Source organism: Vulpes vulpes, chromosome 14 (genome assembly GCF_048418805.1).
Source record: "Vulpes vulpes isolate BD-2025 chromosome 14, VulVul3, whole genome shotgun sequence".
In the NCBI taxonomy this organism is placed as follows: Eukaryota; Metazoa; Chordata; class Mammalia; order Carnivora; family Canidae; genus Vulpes; species Vulpes vulpes.
In genome coordinates this window covers 97415080-97421079 of record NC_132793.1, presented here as the reverse complement: position 1 = coordinate 97421079, position 6000 = coordinate 97415080, and the positions used below count along the sequence as shown (strand labels likewise).

The following is a 6000-nucleotide window of genomic DNA, read 5'->3' as shown; positions in this document are numbered from 1 at the left end:
AGCTTTGGGTGGGTGGTTTGGGAAAGGGCCCATGGAAGTGGGGGTTTGCTCTAGACTGGGTGCTGTCAGAAAGCAGGGATGAGTACATTATAAGGTATCTCCATAAATCATATCTGAAAAAAAGAAGACCAGATCAAGGTCAAAGCTGTAATTAAATAAACAGCACTCATATTAACTAGAAGAGGTGGATGGTTGGTATTTTGTGACTTGAACAATGCTTATATTTGCTGTGTTCAGACATTAGTATAGAGTGGTCTTGTTTTTGTCTTGACCCATCATGGTCAAGAGTGACCTTGTCTGATGCTAATGTTCTGTGAAATTCTTCATGATCAACAGGAGAACACCTCACTGTCCATACAGGGCCAGCTTCTAGATGTCAGGGCTGCTTTTTGCTTTTCTCCCCACCCTCCAAAAATATATATATAAATAAAATTTCAGGTAGAAATAAGTGCTGTGGAGTAAGACCAGGGATTACCGGGGTGGGGAATGTAGCAACTTTATAGAGGCGGTCAGGGAAGCCTATGTGATCAGGCAAAGTTTGAGCAAAAATCTAAAGAAGCAAGGGAGTCAACTGTGTGGCCATCAGGGGGAGGAGCTTTCCAGCTGGAGCCCCCAAAAGTAGAGGTCCTGCAGTGGGAATGGGTTTGGCTTGTCGGAGGCTTAGCATAGGGATCAAGGGTTCCCAGGCAGAGCAAGCGAGGACAGGAAGGTAGGAAGACGGTGTGTGAGAGACGGTCCAGGCTGGACCGGGGCAGGCCAACATAAGGACTCTGGCCTTCACTCTGAGATGGGAGGATTCTGAGGGGACCACAGCCACAGCATATCCTGTTATTAAGATCCCTGTGGCTGCCGTGTTGATAGCATATTCTAGAGAGCCAGAGGGGAAGCAGGGAGATGAGCCGGGTGGCTGCTCTGATGACCCAGGGAAGATATAACAGTAGTTTGGAGCAGCCCGGTGGTGGCAGTGAACATAGTGAGACTGGATCGCTCAAACTGGACAGGGATTGCAGGTCGGTAAGGGAGGATGGCGCCAAGACTTTTATTTGAGGAAAGGTTGAGTTTTGTAGTGTAAGCCCTGGGAGCTGGGTTTTTCCTTGTTTTCCCTTTGAATGCAGAGGCTTCAAAGATGGCTATCTGGAACAAATACATCACCAGCTACACACTGGCTGGAGATCAGAGCCAGCCCCTGACCCACCCACACCCCTGCACCGAGGCTTCTTTATTTTGGAGATCTTGGTTGGTTTCAATAACTGACCATTTGGGCCACTTATTTTTCCTCTTCCTGCTCTTTAAATTACAGCTTTTATGGTTGGAACTTACCAATAAAGAGTGAGCCCATGAAACCCTGGGCCCCCACCCTGGACCCCAATAAACACAGAACCCCAAGCCCCAGCTTGCTTGCATGCTCTCTCACTCTCTCCCTACCTGCATGTAACCTTACTGTGTGGCCCCAAGGGTGCTGTGTAATTTTCAGATTTTGTAAGTAATAAACATGTTTTCAAAGTTTCCTGATGGTTGTGGCTGAAGGGTATCTTGCAATCATAAGAGCCACAAGGGCCATTCTAACCAAAGCATCGGTAATTGACAAGAGGGACAGGGAAGGGTATCAGGAACTCAGTGGGGGCACGTTAGGTGAGGGGCCTGCCCCTAGACTTCCAAGCCAAGACATGGAGTAAGCAGTTGTACCTGTGGGCCAGGAGCTATGGAGAAGTTGGGGTGGGAGTATAGATTTGGAAGTTGCCAGAGTGTATACAAACATAAGGCACAGACAGCCCTGCGTGAAGTTCCCTGGAGCGAATGTAGGTAGAGAAGAGGTCTTCTATTCTGGAGGTGACTCCAATACTAGTCGTCTGGGAACTGAGGGGAAGTCAGCAAAGGAAACTGAGAAGGAACATCCCGGAGGGCAGAAGAATCAAGAGTTCAATCAGCTGTTATTAACAAGTTTGCATTGAATTCTGTACATCATCTCAGAATTTCTAAGACTAGATTCTGAGCCACCAGAAGACCGGACAGATGTCGACGACAGGAGGAAAAGAAAAAGGTGTGGGCTGGAACTGTCGATTGACCTGAAGAACCTATTATTCCCCTCTTTTCTCTCTTGGTAAAGGCCCCCTGACTCTGTTTGGAAAGGCAATACACTCATAAATGTAAATGGAAGTGTGCGTGGGGGACTTCTGCTTATCTGGAGCTAACACGGTTGGGAGGCGCACATCTGCTCTTCCGTCCTATCCTTTCCTGCCTCTGCAATGTGGATGTTACCGCTGGAGTCCCAGCCACCATCCTGGAACATGAGGCAACTGGAAAATCAAGCATTAAGGGCGGCAGAGCAGAAATATAGCTCATGTGCTTGATGACTGTGGAGTTGTCAACCAGTTCCAGATTACTTAACTCCAGATTTATTTTGCATGAGCAAGAAACAAACTTCTGTCTTTTTAAAATTCACAGTTATTTCGGGTTTTCCGTCACATGTAGCAAGAGCTAATTCTAACCAATATGAGATTTGTTCACAGGATTTCAAAACTGTGTAGACAACTCGTGAGAGGAAGCAAGGATTCGGAGATGTCATGATCCCCACCCTCCCAGAACTCCCTTTTGCAGGGGGGTGGTCATAAGCAGGTCATTACAACACAGGGGTAGGGGCGGTGATATTGTTTATGTTCCCAGGTCTAGAGTGAGGACTGAGACAGATGGCAAAGCAAGCTTCATCTCCTTTCTCCTCTCAAATCATATCGATTCGATAACTCAACACATGTTCTTGGTCTGATTTTTGTCCCTTTGCCGGCATTTGATTCTAATATATTCCAGTACCTAATTTAAGCCATGGAGCTGAGGAGGGGGGAAATGATAATGTGGACTCCATTTTAGACGCTTGGCACTTATAATCTCTCAGAGAACTCGAATGGAATCATAAACAATGGTTATGAGCTTGCTAGGAATCCATTTTGTATGTGGAGCTTCATCCAACCAACAATTATACAAATACTCCAGCTCTAGACAATTGGCGGGATGCTAAGAGTACAAATGCGATCTGTGTCATTTCTCTCATGGGCCAATTATTCTGGATGCCTCCTTTTCCCCTTGGAGGCATCTTAGCAGCACACCTGGCCAACGTCTTACCTCCGGCCAAGACTGCTCTTAATACCAGAACCCTCCTGTCTTAACTGTCTGCCCATCTAGACCAAACGGAGATGCAAAGCTATATTGAGCACTTAAGAGGTGTCAGGCCCACTGCATACATTCTCTTATTTAATCTTTACAGTAACCCTGCCATACGTTCAAGAATCCTCCTTTCGGGATCCCTGGATGGCGCAGCGGTTTGGCGCTTGCCTTTGGCCCGGGGCACGATCCTGGAGACCCGGGATCGAGTCCCACGTCAGGCTCCCGGTGCATGGAGCCTGCTTCTCCCTCTGCCTGTGTCTCTGCCTCTCTCTCTCTCTCTGTGACTATCATAAATAAATAAAAATTAAAAAAAAAATTAAAAAAAAAAAAAAAAGAATCCTCCTTTCACCAGTAAGAATCTGACACTCAGCCTGAGCATCTGCCTCCGGCTCTCTCCAGGTCCTGAGGTAGAGCCAGGATCCAAACCGAGATGGGGTCTTCTCTGCTGTCCTCTCTCTCTCTCTGCACCATACAGTTTCCTCCCAGAGGTCTTTCCTGCTGCCACCTGGCACCCTGGATTCTCTTTTGTCCAGTCTAAACAGCCTTCCCACCAGTCAAAATCCCACCTCTCTTCCCAGTCTTTGGTGCGCTCCTCCTCCCCCTCTATAAACCTTTCTTAGACCTCCCACAGGTGTGACCTCTGCTTCCTGGGAATTCTGCGCTCCCCATAACTGGCTCCTACACCACCGAGGACCTTCTATACTCTACCAGGGCTTTTCATATCCTTAAGTAACCTACCTTATAATCGATCTTCAGAAGAAGGGAGAAAAAACATTTATGGCACACATACCTTGCCATAGGAGTTCCTGTCCTTTCATTCCGGAAATAGGACTCTCTTTTTTTCTTTAAGATTTTATTTATTTATTTATTTATTTATTTATTTATTTATTTATTTATTTATGAGAGACACACCGAGAGGCAGAGACAGGGGCAGAGGGAGAAGCAGGCTCCGTGCAGGGAGCCCGATGCAGGGCGCATCCAGGGACCCGGGGATCTCGACCTGGGCGGGAGGCAGACTCTCAGCCACTGAGCCACCCAGGTGCCCGGGAAATAGGACTCTTTACCTGCCCCGTTACAGATGAACAAATTGGATACCCAGCAACCTGAAGCCGTGGGACAAGATGCAAAACTAGAAGGCAAGAAATAGGAATTATGGATCATTTCTATAATCTGCTTCCGTTCAGACACTACCAAATCACACGGGCGTGCAGCAAACGTTGGTGCAATGAATTAATGAATGGATGAATGAATGAATGAGCGAATGCCTCTTTGAAGGCCGGCTTACATCAAGAACTTAGGAATGGTATGGGTCGGAGAGCCGGGGCACCCTGAAAAAGACATATCCCAAGTACGTAATGGGGTTTAGCGGCTGCAGAAGATCCCAAACACTGAAACGAGCCCAGAGGACGACGAAGGAGTTTCCCTAACACTTCCACTACCAGAAGCGTGGCTCCGCACATCCGGTCCAGAAGCGGCGTTTGCAACCCACAAGGTTCCGTCCTTCGGAAAGCTCTAGAACACCGACGGGTTTTGTTCCTAAACTTCGGCCGCGGGGGCGGGCGGGGGCCTGTCCCTTTAAGAATCTGGTCAAAGTCTGGTTCCTCTGCCCGCCCCGCCCCCCTCGCGGAGCCGGCGCGGCCCGGGCGCCCGCCCCTTTCTCCCGCCGCGGGCTCAACTACGGGTTCGGCCGCCCGTCCGTCACAGAGGCGCCGCTTCTGATTGGCTTCGCGCCGGGAGGCGGGGCGGGAAGGCCTGAGAAACTAGTTTGTCGGCGGCGCCCGGGCGGTACAGCGGCGGCGGCGCGCTCGGGCAGAGGCGAGCCGGGGAGGGCGGCGGCGGCGGCGGCGGCGGCGGAGGACCCGGGGCGAGGAGCGCGGCGGGCGGTGAGTGGCGGGGCCGGTGCAGCCGCGCGCCCCGGCCGTCGGCCCGGCCGGCACTTGTCACCCGCCCCCGGCTGGGGACCGGCCTGCGGGGGCCTGCGCGCCCCGCCGTGGGGCTGCGCCGGGCGCTCGGGGGCTGCGCTCGGGGACAAAGGGGGGGCTGGGCCGGGCTGGCCGGGGCGCGGCGGAATGAATTGGTCTTGCAAACGGGCGTTGCGCGCGGGAGCTACAACTCTCCCCCTGGGAGTGCTTGATTCTCGGAGTCCGCAGACTCTCTTTTTAAGGAATCACTATCGATCCTGGGAGGGGGGGCTGCCGGGCTCTGCGCCCGCGCTGGGCGAAGTCCCCGCGCACTTGCCGCCGAGGGCCGGATGGCCGCCGGCCGCGTGCGGGGCGGGGCGGGGCCGGGGGTTGCCCGGGGCAGTGCGGCCCGCGCCCCCCCGCCCCGCCCCCCGCGCCCCCTCCCGCCCAGTCCCCGCGCCCCCGCCCCGCCCCCTCCCCGCCCCCTGCCCCCGCGCCCCCGCGCCCCCTCTCCGCCCGGGGTTACCTGGGGCAGTGCGGCCCGCGTCCCCCCCCCCCGCGCCCCCCCGCCCTGTCCCCGCGCCCCCTCCCGCCCTGCCCCCGCGCCCCCTCTCCGCCCGGGGTTACCTGGGGCAGTGCGGCCCGCGCCCCCCCGCCCTGTCCCCGCGCCCCCGCCCCGCCCCCTGCCCCGTCCCGCCCCCCGCGCCCCCCCCCGCCCAGTCCCCGCGCCCCCGCCCCGCCCCCTGCCCCGCCCCGCCCTGTCCCCGCGCCCCCTCCCGCCCTGCCCCCGCGCCCCCTCCCGCCCTGCCCCCGCGCCCCCTCTCCGCCCCCCGCCCCCGCCCTTCCGTCCCGCCGACCCGGCCCGGGCTCTAGGGAGCGGCGGAGCGGCGGTCGCGCGCGCAAGTCCCACCCTCTGCGCACCGAGCTGGCGCCCCCCGGC

At 55.0% G+C, this 6000-nt stretch overlaps 1 protein-coding gene across 1 annotated transcript in view; it reads left to right on the top strand.

Moving 5' to 3' along the window:
* Positions 1–4945: 4945 nt before the first annotated feature.
* Positions 4946–6000, top strand: part of KLHL25 (kelch like family member 25) — a 35671-nt gene continuing 34616 nt past the window's right edge. The window contains exon 1 of the mRNA XM_072737247.1: positions 4946–5042. The gene's annotated coding sequence lies outside the window, so the exon portion shown is untranslated. The remainder of the gene's footprint in view (positions 5043–6000) is intronic.